A 22511-nucleotide genomic window follows, 5' to 3' on the forward strand; every position below is an offset into this window, starting at 1 on the left:
AAGTGACTTTTGTGAATCAGGACGTTTAATATTAAATTTTACATGATTCAGTCTGTGGCAATGTATCTCACCCCCACCCTCAAAACTGAAGACAGACTTGCATAGGTGATGCTTCTGAGACATCACAGGTGGGGACCTGGTTCACGGTCTCGAACATCTCAGAGACAGACAACAGAATGGTTGCAGGAGGGAACTCTTGAATAAGACCAAGGGCTTAAAAACCACAAGTCTGGAGTGGAACTGGCCCATAAAAATTTAAATCCCTGACAAACTGCACACCTTGGGCAAGACACACTATTTCCCCGATACAAGGGATGGAGACCTCCAGCCATTTAAATTTTATTTAAAAAAAAAAAATTTTTTTTAACGTTTATTTATTTTTGAGACAGAGAGAGACAGAGCATGAACGGGGGAGGGGCAGAGAGAGAGGAAAACAGAATTGGAAGCAGGCTCCAGGCTCTGAGCCATCAGCCCAGAGCCCGACGCGGGGCTCGAACTCACAGACTGTGAAATCGTGACCTGAGCTGAAGTCGGCCGCTTAACCGACTGAGCCACCCAGGTGCCCCTAAATTTTAAATATTAAGCCAAAGAGTCTATGAATTTAAGATCTGTGACCTGCTTACACCGTTTATAATTGGATTTAATGTATAAAATGAATGGGATGGATCAGATGGTTTCCAGGGGCCCTTCATGAACTACAATCGGGGGGACATAGGTAAAACTTTGTTTGCATGGTCACTTTGAGGGTGTTCATGTTGGTGAGCTGTTTGAGAACACAGGCTTTGCCTTGATCATTCTTCTGTCACTGAAAGAACAATGTCTCACACATAGCGGATATTCAGGGAATCTTTAGTAGATGTTATTGAAGCAATCCCTCATCACAAGTCAGTTCACCATGAGGAAAACAGCCAGGTTTACCCTTTCAGGTGATTGATTTGATTAGAGAAATAAAATATTTCCAGTGAATAAGCCTTAAAGATACCTTGGTATGTGGCCTTCTCATTTCCTCATCCTCTTGAGAGCCATCAGCTGAAAGGGCCAAACATCACAGCACAGAATGATACACTCAAATGTGGGAAAATCTGAGTCTAGGGGGAGGAGGAGCTTTCATTACTTTTCTGGGGGGACGGGGAGGAGGAAGGGTCCTAATTAAATGACATAACAAATTTAAAGCAGTTATCCCACCATTTAGCAAACATTTGTGAAAAGCCAGCTGTTGTTTACTATTTCAATAATACTTGTTTCCAGAGGTTGACCTTAAACAACAGAGTTCAGGCCCAACCATCTGTAAAAGGTCAAACACCACAACAGGTAGGAGTGGAGCCAGTTGTGCAGAGTGGGTTGGGAGGGACATGGAGTCTTACCTGCTCCCTACTCTGTCAGCCCCACAGCCCGGGCCCTGCCTGGCTCCAGTACATGTAGCCGAAAATCAGTATTATCTCAGATGACAGAAAAAGCCCCTCTGGTTTGGATTCCATGGTTCTGTGATTTCAGTCTCTAGGCCAGGGAAATCCCAGTGTAAGAAAACACTCAGCAGAGTCCACGAGGCTGCCGGGCTGCTACTGAGCTCCATACACACATCCTGTAAGATGCAACAGACACGAATTATTTTAAAACCGAGAAAGCAATCATGTCCTCTGAGATGGTCACAGTATTCAAGGCTCATGTTTTATTTTGTTTTACATTAAGCAGGTGTATCAGACAGGGTCTTGGGAGACACCACACCCAAAGAGGAAAGCAAAAAGAATTTTAGGAAGAGATGATGTGAGAGGCTCTGGGCAGGTTCCAGGAATGTGCAAGTGGCGAAGAATCTGGGACTAGAAATGGTGAGAAGCATCTACCCTAATTTGACTTGAAGGGGTGGAGGGGGTGGCTTTTACCGGAGCTCAGCAAAATGTATAGTTGTGGGAGAGAAGTCACTGGAAAATAATGGTGGTCTTAGTGGAATGCAGCTACTGCAAACCCTCCACCACAAAACTTAATACTCCCATTTCTCTCTCCCTCTCCCTTCCCACTACCAGTATCTGGCTGGTAAGAGTCACCTGCAAAATCCAGTCAGAAGCTAGACAGTGAACAAGTGTGAGTGAAACAGTCAAAGATGTCAGTTGACTTGCAGAAGCAAACAGAAATATCCCCAACAGGTGATCCTATATATACACGACCTATGGAGCTGGTAGTACATATTAAGGACAGAATGCCAGATGGATCCAGGAAGACTGAGTGCAAAGCCCGCAGTAGAAAATGCAGTAGGAAGTCATTACCTTGAATTGTAGAGTATGGCTGAGGGAATCATAAGAAAAATGATAGAGAAAAAAGCTGGAGCATGAGAAGAAGACAGGGAATGAAATGGGGAAGGGGTTTAACATCATGGGTCATAACACATGCTGAGTTGGTCAGTCAAAAGGCCCCTCCATCTGTGGATGCCATCACTGAAAGTAGAATCAAATGACAATCTGGGTAAGTGTCCTCATATTTATTATGCCATCTTCACTCTCCATGAGAAGTGTGCCAAGTCTTAAATTATGGTACAACCCTGGGAACTGAGAAGTAGGGACTAAATAGGAAATATACAGTGAGAAGAAAAATGACAGAATTTGAAAACCATAAATAGCAGAATATGAAACTTACAAACCATGGTTTATAAATATGTTCCATTGTTGCTGCTATCCAAGATAAGTATTCATGTGGCATTATTTAGGATGTTAAGCTGTTTATCTCATGGAGCCAGAAGGGAAGGTCATCTTGCTGTTACCATAGGTTCATAAGTGTTGCTCACAGTGTGATATAGTTTGCTTGCAATAGGCAGACATTAGGGCAATTTCTGTTGTTTGTAGACTAGAAATTATGGCTTTTTTTAAATTTCTTTGGTTAATAAGAGTTTAAACTTTTGGCTTGAAATTCTGAATAGCAATTGATGTTGTTTCATTAGCACTTATAATTACTGTTTTAAAATATGCAGCATTAGTAAGTGTTTGAAATCCACTGAGATTAGTGTCATTCTAAAGGAAAAGTGTATTGTAGGCTTTGTTGGACATTTTCTTGTGTGTATTAAACAATTTTCTTATTCTATCACTCAGTAAATATTTTTCTTTTTTTTTGGTCTAATTGTTAATGCCTTATAAATACATGCAATAAAATATACAAATCTTAATTACATAGCTCAGTGAATTTTCATGTGTACATCCACGTAACCACCACCTCAATTTGAAAAGTTATACAGAACATTTTCATCCTAATCAAAAATCATAACAGATCAATTTGTTTGTCCTTGACCTTCATCTGAAAGGAATCACATATTACGTACCCCTTTGGCCTCTTTCCCTAATTATAATGTTTTGAGATTCTTCCATGCTTTTTCATGTATCAATTGTTTGCAGTATACTCACACCAATACCCATTCTCCTGTTGATGAATATTAATCAGAGGCAAGAGAGGATCAGTCACTGCCATTGCAGGACAATAGTCCTGAGGCCCTAGAAAGCAATAAATGCAGCCACCTCTGGAAGACTGTGTGTCGGATGTGCCACACAGCCTGCAGGGTGGGTGTGTGATCACACTGGTTCTGGCCCTGAAGACTTACACAGGGTAATGGATGCCTACTACTACCCTTCGCATTCCCAGCTGGTATAGACCAGGTGGAATCTTGGTCAGACCACAGATGATACGAGCCCATGCATAAACCTATGACACAACTCAAGCCCTAACGTGTCCCATGTCCAGCATGAATGGAAGTAGCTCCAAATCAGTGTGTTGGTTTGGTTCTGGTGATCTAATCTCAAGGCCTGTGAGAGAGATCCACTCAGCAGATTGGAATCAGAGGTGGCCTGCTGGAATAAGGGTTCTGACAGGTGTGAGGTGGCAAAAGGGCTCTGGAATCACTCTATAAGTTCAAGTTTCAGAGGTCAGGGGGCAATAGATGGAACCCACATGTGTTGGATGGTTAAAGGAGAGGAAAGGGGATTGGGGACCATATACATCCTAATCTGGGCTTGAGGCACCCTTGTCAGCATGGCACTGCCTTCCCATGTTTGTCCCAGGCACTTGGGGGAGATTTAGAAAATTTCCCAGGCAAATACTTTTAGTGGGGTCTCTTGAGACAAAAGCCTAAGGAAAAGGGTCACCTCATTTGCTTAGGTCTAAAGGTGGCACTGGAGATAAAACTAACATCACTTACAGATTGGATATGGGAAGTGAGAAAAACTCCTAGTTTTTTGGCTTGAGTGACTGGATGAATAATGTCATTTACTGAGATGGGAAGCTTCCAGGAGAAACAGATTTTAGGGAAGGACTGATTAAAAGTTTCATGGAAGTAGGAGAAATAGGAGAGGTTGGTAAAAGGGTCTATACTTCTGGCCATAAGTTGAAAAATGTTTGAAGATCCAAGGAAAAACATGGGGACTATAGTTGATAGTCAACTACCACTACCATGTAGTTGAAACTTGTGAAAAGAGTAGAACTCTCACCAAAAGAGTAGAATTCTCACCAAAAAAAAAAAAAAAAAAAAAGATATGTCAGGTGATGGACGTGATGAGTGTATTAACAAGATAAGGGGAATCCTTTCACACTATGTAGGCATATTCAATCACCATGATTTATACTTTAAATATCTGACAATATACATCAAGTATACCTCAGTAGACCTGAATTTTTTAAAAAAGAGTTTTATGTTGATCAATTAAATTTGAGATGCCTACTAGATACAGAAATAGGGATGTTGTATAGGCTATCAGACACACAAGTCTAGAATTTAATAGAGCTGTCTTATGTAGGTATTTAATTTGGAAATCATTAGAATATCATAATATTTAAAGTAATGGAATTTAATAAGATTGAATCTGGAAAAGACATAATTAAAGAAGGAAAGAAGGCTCATGACTCAGTTTCATGACTGAAGCATTACTATAGTAAATGTTAAAGTCAAAGAGCAGAAATTCAGTAAGGAAACAGTATCTTTGAACAACATGTTAGACCGAATGGACATAACAGATATGTATGGTACACTTCATCCTAAAGCAGCAGCATACACATTCTTTTCCACAGCACATGGAACACTGTCCAGAATACATCACATTGGACAACAAAACAAGTCTCATTACATTCAAGAGGACTGAAATCATATGATGCATCTTTTCTGACCACAACAGTATAAAACGAGAAATAAATTACAAGAAAAAAAACTAGAAAAAATACATACATGGAGATTAAACAACATGATACTAAACAACCAATGGGTCAATGAAGAAAGCAAAAACTCCATGGAGACAAATGAAAATGAAAACACAATGGTTCAAAATCTCTGGGACACAGTGAAAACAGTTCTAAAAGGGAAATATTTGGTAATACAGGCCTACCTCAAAAAACAAGACACAGCTTAAAGGGCACCTTGGTGACTGAGTTGGTTAAGTGTCCGACTTCAGCTCAGGTCATGATCTCATGGCTTGTGAGTTTGAGCCCCACATCGGGCTCTGTGCTGACAGCTCAGAGCCTGGAGCCTGCTTTGGATTTTGTGTCTCCCTCTCTCTCTCTACCCCTTTCCCACTCACACTCTGTCTCTTTCTCTCAAAAATAAATAAACTTGAAAAAAAATTTAAAAAAAAGAAACAGCTTAAATAAACAACACATGCTTACACTTAAAGGAACTAGAAAAAGAAGAACAAAGCCCAAGATGAATAGAAAGAAGAAAATAATAAAGATGAGAGAGGAAATAAATAACAAAGAGACTTTAAAAACTGGAAAATAATCAATGAAACCAAGAACTGGTTCTTCGAAAAGATAAACAAAGTTGATAAGCCCTTAGCAAAAGCCATCCAGAAAAAAGAGAAAAGACCCAAATAAATAAATCAGGAATGAAAGAGAAGTAGCAACCAATACCATGAAATACAAAGGATTATGAGAATACTATGAAAAATTATATGCCAACAAACTGGACACCCTAGAAAAAATGGATAAATTTCTAGAAACATACAGTCTTCCAAAACTGACTCAGGAAGAAACAGAAAATCTAAACACAACAATTACTAGTAACAGAACTGAATCAGTTATCAAAAACTTCCCAACAAACAAAAAGTCAAGGAACAGATGGCTTCACAGGTCAATTCTATCAGACATTTAGGTAAGAGTTAATATCTATTCTCCTCAAACTATTCCAAAAAATAGAAGTGGAAGGAAAGCTTCCAAATATGTTCTCCAAGGTCAGCATTACCCTTATATTGAAATCAGACAGACACCACAAAAAGGAAAACTACAGTTCAATATCCCTGATAAACATAGATACAAAAATCCTCAACAAAATTTTAGCAAACTGCATGCAGCAATACATTAAAAGGATCATTTACCATGATTAGGTGGGCTTATTCCAGGGATGTGAGGATGGTTCAATATTCACAAATCAATCCACATGATACACCATACCAACAAGACAAAGGACGAAAATTGTATGATCATCTCAATTGATGCAGAAAAAGAATTTGACAAAATTCAACAATCATTTATGATAAAAACTCTCAACCAAGTGGAGTTAGAGGGAATATACCTCAACATACTAAAGATCATATATAAAAAACCTATAGCTAACATCATACTCAACGCTGAAAAACTGAGTTTTTCTTCTGAGATCGGGAACAACACAAGATCGTCAACTCTCACCATTTTTATATTACATAGTACTGGAAGTCCTAGCCAACACAATCAGACAAGAAAAAGAAATAAGAGGCGTCCATACTGGTAAGGAAGAAGTTAAACTGTCACTATATGCAAGTAACATGATAGTATATATAGAAAACCGTAAAGACTCCACCAAAAACCTATTAGAAGTAATAAATGAATTCAGTAAAATTGTAGCATACAAAATTAATACCCAGAAATTGGTAGAGTTCCCATACGCCTATAACAAAGTAGCAGAAAATTAAGGAAACAACTCCATTTACCATTGCACAAATTAGAATAAAATACCTAGGAAGAAACTTAACCAAGGAGATGAAAGACCTGTACTCTGAAAACTATAAAACACTGATGAAAGAAACTAAAGACAATACACACAAATGGAGAGCTAGTCCATGCTCATGGATTGGAAGAATCAATAGTATTAAAATGTCCATTCTAGGGGCGCCTGGGTGGCGCAGTCGGTTAAGCGTCCGACTTCAGCCAGGTCACGATCTCGCGGCCTGTGAGTTCGAGCCCCGCGTCAGGCTCTGGGCTGATGGCTCAGAGCCTGGAGCCTGTTTCCGATTCTGTGTCTCCCTCTCTCTCTGCCCCTCCCCCGTTCATGCTCTGTCTCTCTCTGTCCCAAAAATAAAAATAAAAAAAACGTTGAAAAAAAATTTAAAAAAAAACAAAACAAAAAAAAAATAAATAAAATGTCCATTCTACCCAAGCCATATACAGACTCAACGCAATCCCCATTAAAATACCACAGTGAAACCAATGTTACATTGTGTGTCAACTGTATTCAAATTTAATTTTTTTAAAAAAAATAAATGTTAAAGCCAAAGAGAAGGGGCCAGCAAATAATTCTGAAAAAGACTCATTCCTGAAGCTGTAGGAAACCAGGACTCAACCTTGTGTACTCCACTGACTGGCCCAGCATGATAACTGACACCAACACGACCAGCGCCCTGCACACACACTTCTAATGACACACTTGCCTCGTTCACATCCCCAGGCTTCGGTGTCCATGACTAACCTAGAAAGAAGCCTAGTTTGTGATGACCCTTTCGGGCTCGATTCCTAATTGTTGCTGCTTCCCTACGTCCCCTTATTTGCTCCAAATGTTACGAGCTTAGTGAGCTACCAGCATGTCTCAGTGTTCACGCAATCTAACCCTGTGCTAAAAGTATTCCCAAATAGTGACTATAAAATTAACAGCCATGAGCATTTATTTTAGTGGTTTTATTTGGGGCCTGAGGTGGCGACACTGAGATAGTATCTGTTAAGCTGTGATACTAGCTTAGAAAGTTGTTAAGCTGATACTATCTTAGAAAGTTGATCTCTTTAAGAAAAAAATTATAATTACCATTTTCTTTATTAATATTTAATATTAGGATAAGGTAAGTGAGCTATGTGTGTATTCAAAATATCCTACACTAAGCTGTTTATGTTCTGAAAAGTGTTTTTACAGTTGCTATTTATAAATATATATTCATGGCAATTTTTAAAAATAATTTGTTATATTCCAGAATGTGTGAAGATATATTTTGGTATAATTATTTAGGTTGTACATGTTTTTGCTCTAATTTGATTACACCGATGATTTCAATGCTTTTCTAGATTTATCGTAACATTGGAACTGTAATGACTCTTTGTGGTGTACTTCTAGGATTCATGTCAGAGGCAGGCCAACATCTTACAACACAGTGTCCTCATTGTTCCCCTCTCCACCCAGTACTCAGGGCCACCTGCCACTCAGAGAGTAAGGCCTGTTACTGAGTTAAATGATAACTCTGGTGGGCAGCTTCTGGAATGGCCTCCAAGACCCCTCTCTCCTGGTATTCACACCATGTGTGACCCCCTCCCCTGGAGTTTGGGTGGGACTTAGTGACTTGCATCTAAGTAATAGAATATAACAGAAGTGATGGTGTATCAGTTCCAGATTCAGTTATAAAAAGCCTGTGACATTCACCTCAGAAACTCTTTTGCGAACATTCTCTTGTTCTTTCCTGGATTGCTTGCCCTGAGGGAAGCCAGCTGCCATTTATAGCGACACTCAGGCAGCACAAGGAGAGGTCCATGTGGCGAGGTACTAGACAACGTCCAGTGAGGATGTGGCCTGCCAATGGGCACAGAAGTGATTTGGAGGTGAACCCTTCAGCTCCAGTCACGTCTTGAAAGGACTATTATCCTGGGCAACAGTTTAGCTATAACTGCACGACAGAACCCAGGACAGAGACACCCTGCCAGGTCACACGGGATTCCTGACCAGGTAATCAACATTTACTGCTTTCGGCCACGTGAGTTTGGGGATATTTTGTTGCACATTTACAGGTAACTAAGGCAATGAGTAAACATGGTCACCCTAAAGGGCTGACTTCCTCTCTAAAGTCTTCCAGAACACTTCACTTCTTAAGGGTTCACTTCTTAGAGTAGAAGTCTAATGGTCTGCTGGTGGTCCCTAAGTCCACTCAACCCTGCACATGGCCACTTTATAGAATGCCTGCAGTTAATCCTTTCTGCCTCGAAGAACTGAGAGCAGGGGAAGGTGATACAAATCATCAATTGACAAATTACTTATTTATTTATTTATGTATTTATGTATTATGTATGTATGTATGTATGTATTTATTTATTTATTATTTGAGGGAGAGAGAGAGAGAGAGAGAGAGAGCATGCACAGGAGAGGGGCAGAGACAATTCCAAGCAGGCTCTGCACTGTCAGCGAAGATCCCAATATGGGGCTCAAACTCACAAACCGTGAGATCATCACCTGAGCCGAGTCAGATGCTTAACCAACTGAGCCAGCCAGGGGCCCCTGAAGTCATTAGATCTCTAAAACAGTAATTTGTCATGACCCCTGGGTGGCTCAGTTAAGTGTGGGACTCTTGATTTTGGCTCAGGTCATGATCTCACAGTTGATGAGATCGAGCTCCATGCAGGGCTCCGTGTACAGACAGCGCAGAGCCTGCTGGGGATTCTCTCTCTCTCTCTGCCCCTCCCACCTCCCAAATAAATAAACACTTAAAAAATTATATGTTAAAGATCTAATGACTTCAAAAGACCATGACCAACGTAAATATTCACATTATCACTCACTACCTGCAATTGCAGTTGGCCAACCTCACTCATGGGAGGACGCTCAGGTGTGGTGGTTTCTTCTCCTCGTGATGATGTCTGTCTCTCGCTATCTTGATGTTTACATCTTGCTACCTCTTCTTTAAAAATTGTTAATGTTTATTTATTTTTGAAAGAGAGACAGAGCATGAGCACGGGAGGGGCAAAGAGAGAGAGAAGGAGACACAGAATGTGAAGCAGGCTCCAGGCTCCACGCTGTCAGCACAGAGCAGGACACGGGGCTCAAACCCATGAACCATGAGATCATGACCTGAGCTGAAGTCAGACACTTAACTGACTGAACCACCAAGCGCCCCTATGTCTTGCTATCTTAACATCATTGATGTTTGTGTGCTGGGGCACTAGACCATCAGTCAGGTTTTAGTTGTGTTGCCTGGCAGTCCTTTCCTTTTGTAGATATGCGTCTCAATTATGAGTAACTGTGAATGTCACCTTAAGAGCTGTTTGAAGACAAACTGGTTTTCAGCCCAAAATGATAAGGAGCACGGGTGCAAGTGATACAGCATCAAGGCCCTCATGCTACTGATGTTTCTGATGTTGCTCCTCTGTTGACGTAGCTGCTTTTCAATTTGCACATTAAAAAATCTTGCTACCCTTAGCCCTAGTCCGTGTGCCACTAACTGCCTCATTCCACACGTTCCCCCACACGTGACCTGCCCTGCTATTTATTAGTCTCACTGGATTTGGACCTTGGTCCTACCCTCTTAGCTGGGATGTGCCAAATTCTGCTATTCAACCTGGCCCCTCTAGGTGGCCAGAATTTACATGCATTGAGCTCTTCGACTCACTGGTCACCAGCCTATCCAGAGAGTCCACAGGTCATCCCATGGAACCAGCCTAGATCAGCTGCTTGTGTGTTACCATGGAAACCATGCTATTCTGGCCTGGCTGGACTGCCCCTCATCACCTCACTGTGTCTGTTCCCAAGGAGCAGCCAGCTCTGTTGGATTGTCTATTACCTTAGGGTCAGGTCTGATGACCAAGTCTGCTCTCTTCTTCCACCTGTTGACAGCATATCACAAATTCTCTATTCCAGATACTATGTTCTCAAGATAGTTAAGACTTTCATCTGTGCTCAGATCCAAACTCTATCCAGGCTAGACCCCCTTAACCCAGCCTCCTGCCTTCCCATTCCTTTCTCTTTCCTTCCTTCCTCCATCTAAGGATTCACCCTTCCCATTTTCTGTATCCCTCTGGGCTTCCCCTTCCCCCATGACTCAAAGTAGAATTGTTCCCTCACTTCCTTGCTCTCTCTTCAAACAAGGTCTCATTTGCATTAATAATCTACTGCATGTTAACATTGGAAAATAAATGTAGGAGTATCACACACACACACACACACACACACACACACACACATCACACTGGTATGTCACATGGATTCGAAAACTTTCACAAAGTATTTATAATAGTCACCCCCCATCTCTACTAGAGGACAGATTGAGTTTGGCCAAACTTTATTTTAGGAACGAAGGGGCCAGTGTGGATAAAGTCTGGAGAGTGACTGTGCAGACGAATGCAATGATGTTGAAAAGATGAACGAGGGCCACTTTAAGCAGACGTTAAAGACCCCCTAGAAGTTCAGATTATATTTGTCATGCAAAGGAAGACACTAGAGGCTTTAAACTGAGGAATAATAGGATCAAGCCAGATGCTGTATGAAAAGTAGACATGGAAAGCCAGTGGGGAGTCAGCAAGGGCAGTAGGAACAGAGGCTAATGTGGTACTTCCACAAGGTGGTGTCAGTGAGGGTGAGCAGAGACTCGTAAGCAGAGAGGTGCTGTGGATACAGAAAGTCTAGTTCTTTCTGATAGAGTGGACTGGGAGAGTAGTAAGGAGGAGGAATCAAGCAGGATATCAGAGCCATTGTGCCAACAGCTGGGTAGATTATAATGACATCTATTGTGAAGGAAGAGCCTAGGGGAGAAATAGATTGGGGGGGTAGGAATATTTATTTATGGTTTAGGAGTCCAGCTCTGAACACACTAGGTGTGAGATGACCAAAGAGTAGACTTACAGGCAGTGCCTACCGAAGTGTGGAATTCAGAGGAGAGGCTGGTGGATGATGGAGACCCGAGAGCCACAGGGAGAGACAAGAGAGGAGGGGTCTCTGAGGAAATGAGGAGCTGCTGGCAGTCATAAATGCCAGGAGAGGACAGTGCTGAATTTTGTCAAATGCTTGTTTTGCATCTATTGACAAGATTTAATACTTCTTTATTGTTTAATGTGGTTAATAACATTGATTTTTTATTGTTAAGCCAACTTTGCATTCCTAGAGAATAACGAGACTTAGCCTTTTTTTTTTTAAATATATTAATGGGCTGGTTTCCTAATACCTTGTGAAGGATTTTCACATTATATTCACTGCTCATGATAGATACTGTTCTATAATTTTCTCTTGTTGTCATGTGTCTGGAAAGTTTTGTTTTTCTTATCAGGGTTGTACTGGTCTCATAAAACCAGCTGAGCAGTGTGACTCCTTCCTATTGTTTGAAATAGTTTGTATAAAATTAATATTCTTTCTTCCTTACATGTTTGTCACAATTGAATTATCTAGGTCTATAGTTTTTCTCCTTGTTGGAATTTTGTTTAAAAAACATTCAGTGTCACACAGATAAAAGGCTATTCATATTTCAATTCCATCTTGTGTCTATTTTGAAAAGTTTTTTCCAGAAAATTCTCTAATTCAGTAAGTTGTCCAACTTATTGTCAAATTTATAGTTTTTATGCTAGCCTCTTTTTTACCTTGTTAGGTATGTAAGAGTGGTAGTTAAATTGCTAATACCAGCAATTAAAAAGAAGATATGTGTTTTGTTTTATTTCTGGATTTACCTAACCAGATTTTTAAAAATATATTTTATTAATCTCTTTAAAAATGGACTTTTGGTTTTGTTAATTTTGTGTCTGTTTTCTATTGATTTGGCTTTCACGTGCACACCTTTTTGAAGAAATTGATGATACACAATATAAGGATTTAATGTCACAAACTTTACTCAGCACTATTTTAGCTGCTTCCAACAATTTTTATATATTGTTTTCATTATCTTTAAATTGTGAGTACTTTGGGGGCTTCTGGGTGGCCAGTCGGTTAAGCATCCAACTCTTGATGTCAGCACAGGTCTTGATCTCAGGGTCGTGAGTGCAAGCCCTGCACTGTGTTCCACACTGGGCATGAAGCCTATTTTTAAAAAAATATTGTAAATACTTTTAAATTCTATTTTTTTCCGTTTTATGCACAGGGTATTTATTTATTTTAATTTTAATTTTTTAGTTTATTTTTTGAGAGAGAGAGGGAGAGTGAGAACAGAGGAGAGATAGAGAGAAAGGGAGAGAGACAATCCCAAGCAGTCTCCACACTGTTAGTGCAGAGCTCCATGTGGGTTGAATCCATGAACGATGAGATCATGACCCGAGCTGAAATCAAGAGTTGTATGCTAAACCAACTAAGCCACCCAGACACCCCATCCACAGGGTATTTAACAGTGTGCCGCTTAATTTCTCCCTTATTTGGGCTTTTCTAGATAATTAACTTTTTAAATATTTATTTATTTTTGAGAACGAGAACAAGAGCGCAAGTGGGGGAGGCGTAGAGAGCAGGGAGGAGACAGAGGATCTGAATTGGGCTCTATACTGACAGCAGAAAGCCAGATGCAGGATTCTAACTCAGAAACCCTGAGATTATGACCTGAGGTAAAGTTGGACACTCAACCAACTGAGCCACCCCGGCGCCCCTAGATAACTAATTTTTAATGATTTCTAATTTGATGTGATTTTTGTCAGAGAACACCCTCAATAAGAGTCAATCTTTTCTAACTAATGAAGGATTTTTTTATGGCCCAGCATATAATCTATAGTGATATGCATGTTCTGTGTGCTTGAAAGGGGTGTGTATCCTTTCGTTCTGGTTATTGGTCTATACACGTCAGTTGATCACATGGCCGATCATGTTGTTAAACACATTCTACATTCTTACTGGTTTGTTGTCCAGTTCTCCTGCTAATTAAATAAAGAGGGATGGTAAAATCCCACACTATGATCTTGGATTTGTCTACATCTCGATTCGTCTGTCCATTTCACTTCATGTATTTCAAAGCTGTTTTTATGTACATATATATATACATGGTTATGTCTCCCTGATGGGTTTTCCCTTTTATCATTATGAAATGCACTGTGTTACTATTCCTTGTCTTCAAGCGTGTTGGTATTTAGATAGCTACACCAGCTTTCATATACTTACTCTTTGAATGGTATATTTTTTCCACTCTTTTACATCCTACATACCTGTGTCTTCATATTGATAGTGTATTTCTTGTACACTACAAGTCAGATATTACTTTTTTAAAATAAAAAGCAATCTGATAATCTCTACCTTCTAATTGGAGTGCCTAGTTCATTTACATACAATTCTTTATATGACTGCGCTTAAGTCTGTCATTTTACATTTTGATTTCTATTTGTCTCACTTATTTCTCCCCCATAGCCTTTATTTAGCATTAATTTGGCAACCATATTGTTGCATTTTAATTTCTCCTTTGTAGGTGTACATCTCCTCTTTAAATCGCAGCTCAGGGACTGTATCATGCACTTTAACTTGTCACATTCCACATAGATTTAAAATTCTACTGCTTTTTATAAAATGTAAGAATCCTGCAACATTACAATTCCATTTACTCCTTCTTCTGTGTTACTGTTTTCATATGTTTTGTATCTGCATAGGTTATAAATTGTTTTGTTTTGTTTTACTTGATTGTATGTATTTTACAAAGCTCAGGAGAACAATTAGTTTCTACTATATTTACCTGCATATTTAAAGTCTCTAGTGCTTGGGGCGCCTGGGTGGCTCAGTCGGTTGAGCGTCTGACTTCGGCTCAGGTCCTGATCTCACAGCTCATGAGTTCAAGCCCAGCGTCAGGCTCTGTGCTGACAGCTCAGAGCCTGGAACCTGCTTCGGATTCTGTGTCTCCCTCTCTCTCTGCCCCTAACCCACTTGCATTCTGTCTCTGTCTCTCTCAAAAATAAATAAACATTAAAAATAAATAAAGTCTCTGGTGCTCTTCATTCCCAACTGCAGATGAGATTTTTCATGTTGGGTAATTTCTTATGCCTAAAGAGTCTCTTCAGTATTTCTTGTAGTGTCAGCACTGCTGCTGAAGAATTTTCTCAGCTTTTAATTATCTGAGAAAATTCTTACTTGTTTTTACTTAACTTTATATATTGTAGAAGGATATTTTATTGAAGGGATTCAGAATTGACTTTTATTTTTCTTCCAGTACTTTAAAGATATTGTTCCCTGAGTTCTGGTCTCTGCTATTTCTGCTGGAAGGTCAGCATATGATTGTCGCTCTCTATTGACGAATCATTTTTCCTTGTCTGCTTTCAAGATTATCTATCATGATTTTCAGCCGTTTGACTATCATGTGCCTAAGGACGATGCTCTCCATATTTATCTTCTTCAAAGTTGCTGAACTTTTTGAATCTATAGATTTCTGTTTTCCCAAGTTGGGAATGTTCCAGCCATTATTTTTTAAAAATATTTTTTTTCCCATTTTCTCTTCCTTCTCTCTTTCTGAGACTACAATTATATACATGGTCTCCTTTTGTGACAGGATTCCACAGGTCCATAAGGTGCTCAGCACCTACCTCTTCATTTTCTGTTCTCTCAGTTTCTCAGAGAAATATAGTCATCATCCAATTTTAATTTGGGACTCGTTCTTTTGTTGTGCAATCAAGACGTTTAATATGCTATTAAGTCCATGCCATGAATTTTGTTTTAGAAATGTTATAAATCATTTATATTATCTTAGTATTTATTTTATACTTCAGTCTTTTTATTTTTTAGCTTAGAATCTCTATTGAGATTTCCTACTCATCTTAAACATATCTTACAACAATTGTGTGTTCATTTTAAATACATTTTGTAGTTCAGGGTCCAGTCAGGAGGTAGAAAACACACCAATAATTTGAATAGGAAAAGCATAATAGAAAGTATTATTAACTAGTGTCAGGGGATTAACCACTAAGAGGTAAAGAGAATTCTAAAGACTATATAAATAGCAGATATTGGGAGCCGAGGCATGAATAGACATGGAATAAATCACTTCCCCCCCCCCCCCCCCGCCGCCCCCACCAAGACTGAGATTCATACATCATTAGAGAGGCTATGGTGTTAACACATAGAACAGCAGGTAAGTTCACAATGTATTCCAGGCTAGGGATGGCAAGCCAGAAATCACCTGCTGGTGTGCCCGCCCCCAAGTGGGAAGACATGTGGGAAGATACCTGCTGACCTGCTGCTGAAGTTCACGGGGAAAGCCACCTGCTGGGCATCACGCAGTCTTCTGGCAGCCTCATACTGCAAGAGCCAGAAATCCTTTTTAATTAAAAGCACAACAGAACCAGGAAGAGAAACTCCTTCCTCCTGCAGCCTCCCCATTCAGGACCTTCTGTTAACAAAGCTCAATACTGGGACAGCTGGCAAAAGAGAAATGTTACAGACTCTTGCTCCAACATCACAAAGCAGGTCACAGAAAAGCAAAGTCGAGGCTGAGAAACGGTAAGTCGATAACGTCTAGACTGAGCATAGTTACAACAGCTGCTGAAAATTCTTGTCTGCTAGTTCCAACATCTATGTCATCTTAGGGCTGGTTCTTCTGACTCATTTTTCTCATGACTGTGAGTCACATTTTCCTGTTCCTTTGCATACCTACTGATATTTAATAAGTACTAGACCCTGTGCACGACGTATTGCAGAGACTCTGGATTCTGTTATCGTCCTTGGGATGGTGTTGATTTTTGTTCTGGCAGGCAGTTATTGGCCGATCACACTGAACTCAGAGAGACTTGGTTTTATACTTTCTGGAGTAGGTCTCATGGTTTATGCTTAGACCTAAAACCCTTTAGATCTGGGACACAGTCTTTGCTCCCACGGCTTGAACCTTGGGGGGTTTCTGTGAATAGGGTGAATTTACCAAGTCCTCCAACATGGCCAGACTCCAATTCTAAACTCTCTCTCTTTTATGAAGAGCAGCAACTGAAATTTCTTTCAACCTTTCATCTGTTGCTTTCTGTCGGGTTTTCCCCAGGCAGATGCATATCAGGAGTTAGCCAAGGGTTCGAGGGGACTTTATACACAGATCTGTGACTTCCTTCTTGCCAGAATTTCTCAACTCAACTTCCAGCTTCTCTAGCGGCTCCCAACTCTGTCTTCGGATATCTCAAGTCAATAACGCAAGAGCCTTCAGCTTATTTCCAGCTGCTCTGTGCCTTTCAGACTAAAGAGTTATCTCAGATAAAAGCCATATTAGAGTGTATCCGGTCCAGTGAGGTTTTCCTCCTTTAAGGGTGATATCATTTGCAGTTTCTATCCTGCTCTTTGTCACTCTCAAATTCCTGAGATAAGCTTCTCTGCTGCTATTGGAAACAGAATCAGACAAGATGATTTCTAAGGGACATTCTTATTCCAGGTGTTCTGGATCCAATTTCAAGGAGTAAGTAGATTGTAACGTACATAGAAATGAATCTCTGCATTTATTGAAGAGCTATAAATTGTCACGTTAGTACAATATGTATTGTACTTCAGTGCATACTGACTGTTCTGGATGGAGTATTATCCAGGAGTATAATAAAATGGAAAAATAGGATAAATGTGCCCATATAATGATTGGTCTGATTCCCACTTTCAGAGTCAGTCTGGAGTATTATGTCTTCATGATAATTAACTGTTTAGTCAACTGAGCAAAGTAAGTGTCTGACCATAAAGAAGAGACCAGCACAATGTAACCATCCGTGTTCTCAGACCTGCATAATCCTTCCCTTTGGAAAGACAGAAGTGCTTCTGCGCTGGTTCTCTGTTGCTGCCCCACGATCCACTGAACGTGGATGATCTCCTAGACACCAGGTCACAGTGCACAGCTGGCAGGAGGGGAGTAAGTGGGGAAAGGATTTATGGCTCAGTGACCAGCAGACATCTCTAGTGGCCTGTTTCTGTCTCCTCTCATTAGCTTGTCTGAAGTCCTATTTCCCTGTGACTGTAGGCAGCTGCGAGTGGCTCCCTCCTTGTTCAGACAGACCTCTAATAAACCCAGTCTCAGGTAGTACTTGGTCCAGGTGCCAGAGACAGAGTTAGTAAGAAGAACGGCTCTTCTCTGTGAGGATCAAGGTCATCAACCTCCATCTGCAGAAAGGATGCTTAGAGGTAGCCTATCCAGATTCCTTTTTCTCTATTTTATTAAGTACTTCTATTGTTCTTCTTTTCTCACCATAAGATAAAATCTTACACATTGTAAAAAATAATGCAGAAAAAAACATAAAGAGCATATTTTTGAAGATGGCCCTTCATCTTACCACCCAGAGGTTGTTATAAATGTTCTGCTGTGCAAACTCATACGCACATCAGATGCACGTACAGCTTCCACTTTGACCAAATGTACATCATCATTAGTTTTAGTGGCAGCGTATTATATGGATTCACTAAACATTATGTTATCAATCCTCTAGTGACAGGTATTTTTTAAGATCTTAGTACATATATTTTTGAATTTTTATTTTACTCATTCTTATTTTTTTGTTGTTGAGGTGTAATTAACAAATATATTTTTACTTTACAACATGTAATAAATATAAATAAAAAATGTAATATATTTAAAGTGTACAACATGGTGATTTGGTATACATCCCACAATGTAGCTAATTAACACACCCATCCCCTCGCACATGTATCCCTCAAGCATTTTTTAGAAATTTACTCTCAGCAAAATTTCAGGTGTACAATACAGTATTATCAACTATGGTCATCGTGCTACACATTAGCTCCTCAGAATTACTGATCCTTTAACTGAGAGGGTGAACCCTTCGACCAACCTCTCCCTATTTCCACCCCTCCCCCAACCCCAGTAACCGTCAGTCATTCTACCTCTGTGTTTCTACGTCTTTGACTTTTCGATTTTTTTAGGTTCCACATGTAAGTGATACCATAGAGTATCTGTCTCCCTCTTTCTGGCTTCTTTCACTCAGCACAATGCCCTCCAGTTCCATGCATATTGTCACAATTGGCAGGTGTCAATGGACACAATACTTAGGTTGTTTCCACATCTTGTCTGTGGGGAATAAATCTCAGCATATAGTTTAATTCTTCAGAGACCCTTCTTAATCATGTAAACTTCAGTTACTCATTAATACCATAGCTTATTTTAGTTCCCTACAATGCATTTATCATTACTTCATGTTTTTATGTTTGCCATTGATTTACTTGCTCATTGTGATTTTTTATAGATTACAAATGACAAGAGATTAAGGACATTCTTTTGTTCATCCCTCTATCCCAAATACCAAGAATAGTGTCTTGCACAAAGAGAGGTTTCATAAATCTTAGTAGTGTCAATGAAAAGTGACAGTGTGGCGTCCCAACTGCTTTGAGAAGAGGGTAAGAATACTGGCCAATATGCCTGTAACTTCAGACTCAGAACCTGTGGGTCAACATAAGTCAGACATTAGGGCAGAGAGATGACTTGGAGGGTGGAATAGGCTAAGGCAATCATCTAACAGAGAAGTGTAATTTCAGGGAAGCAAATCATCTGTAGAATCTCCAACAACAGTGCTGGGAATGTAAGGAGGAAGGATTTCAGGCAACAGCCACAGATAAAAACAGGGGAGCAGGAAGCCCAGGCAGCTCAGCAGAATTCTCATTTCTCTTCCCTTCACCCCCCAGCAGCCATGTCCCTGGGGGCTCAAAGCCCTATATATTCCCCCAAATATTTCACCACTGATTCAGATTCTCACCCAAATTATTTTTGGCATTGACAAAGTAAGGTCCCAAGACTGTTGCCTGAGACCTAACTGGTCTTAGACTTGTGCTGGAATATTCTCTGTGGAGAAAAGAACATAACCTGAGTATGTGAGGGAGGTTGACATCAGTAAGATCCAAGATTGTTATCCTAAAATGCAGTACCCATTAAAACCAGCTCAGATCTTCACTGAGCACGTATTATGTGCCTGTGCTAGTATTCCCAGTTGTTTGACCTCCCCATGGCCCAGGTAATTGCTGTAAGAGTGAAAGGCTAAGGCTGTGGAGCACATGATGGGACCTAGATCCAGATCGTGAGACATGGAGGACATTGGGGTCACTCCCAGCTGTAGATGGTAACAGGAGCACAGGGACAGAGAACGGGATCTGCCCAGACAAGGACCTGGCATCAAAGATGCAAAAGGGAGGGGTGCCGGGGTGGCTCAGTCAGTTAAGAGTCCGACTTCCACTCAGGTCATGATCTCATGGTTCATGGGTTCAGGCCCTGCATTGGGGGGGGGCCTCTGTGCTGACAGCTCAAAGCCTGGAGCCTGCTTTGGATTCTGTGTGTCTCTCTCTGCCCCTCTCCTGCTTGTGCTCTGTCTCTCTCTCTCTCTCTCTCAAAAATAAATAAACATTAAAAAGAAAAACAGAAAGATGCAAAAGGGAGTGATCTGTGTCCTGAAATGGAGCCAGCACACAGAACAGGCAATAAATCACTGAGTAGAAGGGAGATGGGCACTGAGCCAGGACTCCAACCCGAGTTTTGGGAACCGAGGGTGGAGATGAAGGGTGGAATCAGTCAAGACAAGCCCAGAGTACTGTTGATTGATTCACTGCACATGTTACCAAGGCAGGAACTCTGGCAAGGATGGGGAAGTCCACATATGGGACCTTCCATGGCAAAGATGCCTCTGCCAGCACGGGCAGGAATCAACATGGTTTCTGTGTTTGGGGTGGCTGGAGGCCGACCTCGGAGCATGGTTTCCTTAGGAGGTCAGTATCGGACAGGGCACTTCAGCATTTAGTGTCAGCAAACCTTAAGGGACTCCCGGGGCCGGCTGGGCAGAAGCAGCAAGTTACCACCCTTCCTTCCTTCGTAAAAGATCCCCTGCATTATTTGGCTACAACAGCTCCAGTTGGGAACTGCCTTTCCCAGCCTCTCCCTCAGCTGTAACTCGCTCACGTGGCCCTCAGCAACATGTCAGATATGTCCAAACCGATGCCTTGCTCTGCGGGACTTGCAGGACAGCTATGGAGGCTGCTCCGGCCGCTCCAACTTTTTCTCTGTCTGCTTTTCCTTCTTTATGCTACTGACGGCTGTAACCATTAACAGCCATGTTGGGCCAGGAAGTGCCCTTAAGACTGGAAGCTGGGCCTAAAGATGTACTAAAACTTGCAGAGGCCCCAGAAGCACAGGTGGAGCTGCCAGACCCGTCACGACACAGCTTCCTCCGAATTTACTTTCTTTGTTGACACGAAAAAGAGATAAGGCCCTTCTAGCTTTAGCCACTGGTTTTTCCATTGTATGCCTCTCTCCCTAACCTGCATTGATAGGACCGGTTATGGGTAGGGTGGGGCATGATCCCCACCTCCTGCCGCTCATGGCCTTGTACAGCTATCTCCCTTGCCTGTGGGCAAAGCCTGGCATTTGCTTCTGTCTAGTCGAGAACTGCAAAGGTGATGGGATGCACTTCTGTGTTTATATTATGTTCATAAGACTGTGTCTTGTTAGCAGAGTCACTCTAGAGATGGTCTCCCTAGCTTCCTGTGAAGAAGTGGCCACGCTGGCATGGTACCCACCTGGCACGGGGCTCAGGGTGGCGTCCAGGATCTGAGAGCGGTTGGCATCCAACAGAGGCAACAAGCCAGGGTCCTCAGTCCTACAACCGAAAGGACTGTGGCCACCCTGAGTAAGCCTGGAAGTGAATTCTTCCCCAGCTGGCCTCCAGACGTTGACGCCACTTAGCCAACACTGTGATCACAGCTTTTGGAGACCCTAAGCCGGGAACGTGGGTAAGCTGTTCCCAGACTTTGGGCCTCCAGACACCGTGAGATAATGAACGTGTGCTCTTTTCAGACCCTGGGTGGGTGGGTGCCGCAGGAACTTGCTAGCACAAGGACTCTAGATTTCATCTGCGGGTCTCAAAAGCTTCTTGTGGTTGCCGTTTGCCTTAGCCTATGAGTTTATGACTTCATTATCTTGCAGAATGTGTGGATGTGGAGTTCACAGTTACTTGGCTTCACCTAAAATATAACAAATATTAAATAAACATTAAAAAGTGAAAGTGTGATCTTTATCCCCAAGAAGTCTGTGAAATGCTCTTGCATGCTCTCTAACGCCATCACCAAGTGCGGGCAGGAAAGTCGCCAGGGCCCGTTCAGTCTCGAGAACAACAGCAGGTGAGACCCTCCTTTTCTTGGCACAATATGCCACACAAATGCGATGCTGGACAAAAAGTGGGCGTTCTGAATCAATGCACTTTTTATACTTAAAAAGGAAAAAGCAAAAAAAACACAGATTCACTTCTCCCCGAAGACAGGATAAAGACAAGTAAACACTGAGATTTTCAGACAAAAAGGCGCTGTGGAAGTGCAGAACGTTATTAATTAACATAGTTGTAAAATTTCAGGTTCCAAGGAGAGAAAAATCTTGGAAGCAATTATAAAAGTCATTATATAACATTTAGATTAAATAAACAGTTCTCTTAAGGAAAACAAAACATTGAATTTTCCTTTGATTTTCCAAATATGAGTAATCCAATTCGCTAGCTCTCACCTGACACTCAGTGGTATTGAAAAACTTGCAGATGACCCAGTAAACACAGAGCTCCTAACAATGTCACCCCAATCAAATGTATTGCATTAAATCAAACATAATTGCTCCCCGTGTCATAACAGAATAACATAAATGTCACAGAGGCAGAGGCAAAGGACATGCATTCAC

The 22511-nt window shown here is 41.1% G+C and overlaps 1 long non-coding RNA gene across 2 annotated transcripts in view; it reads right to left on the reverse strand.

The window, feature by feature from the left end:
* Positions 1 to 579: 579 nt before the first annotated feature.
* Positions 580 to 22511, reverse strand: part of LOC122231166 — a 70952-nt gene continuing 49020 nt past the window's right edge. For both annotated transcript variants that reach the window (XR_006208339.1, XR_006208340.1), the window contains exons 2-3: positions 1365 to 1582; positions 580 to 1088 (exon numbers count right to left, since the gene is read on the reverse strand). This is a non-coding gene — a long non-coding RNA (uncharacterized LOC122231166). The remainder of the gene's footprint in view (positions 1089 to 1364; positions 1583 to 22511) is intronic.

Source organism: Panthera tigris, chromosome D1 (assembly GCF_018350195.1).
Source record: "Panthera tigris isolate Pti1 chromosome D1, P.tigris_Pti1_mat1.1, whole genome shotgun sequence".
Classification (NCBI taxonomy): Eukaryota; Metazoa; Chordata; class Mammalia; order Carnivora; family Felidae; genus Panthera; species Panthera tigris.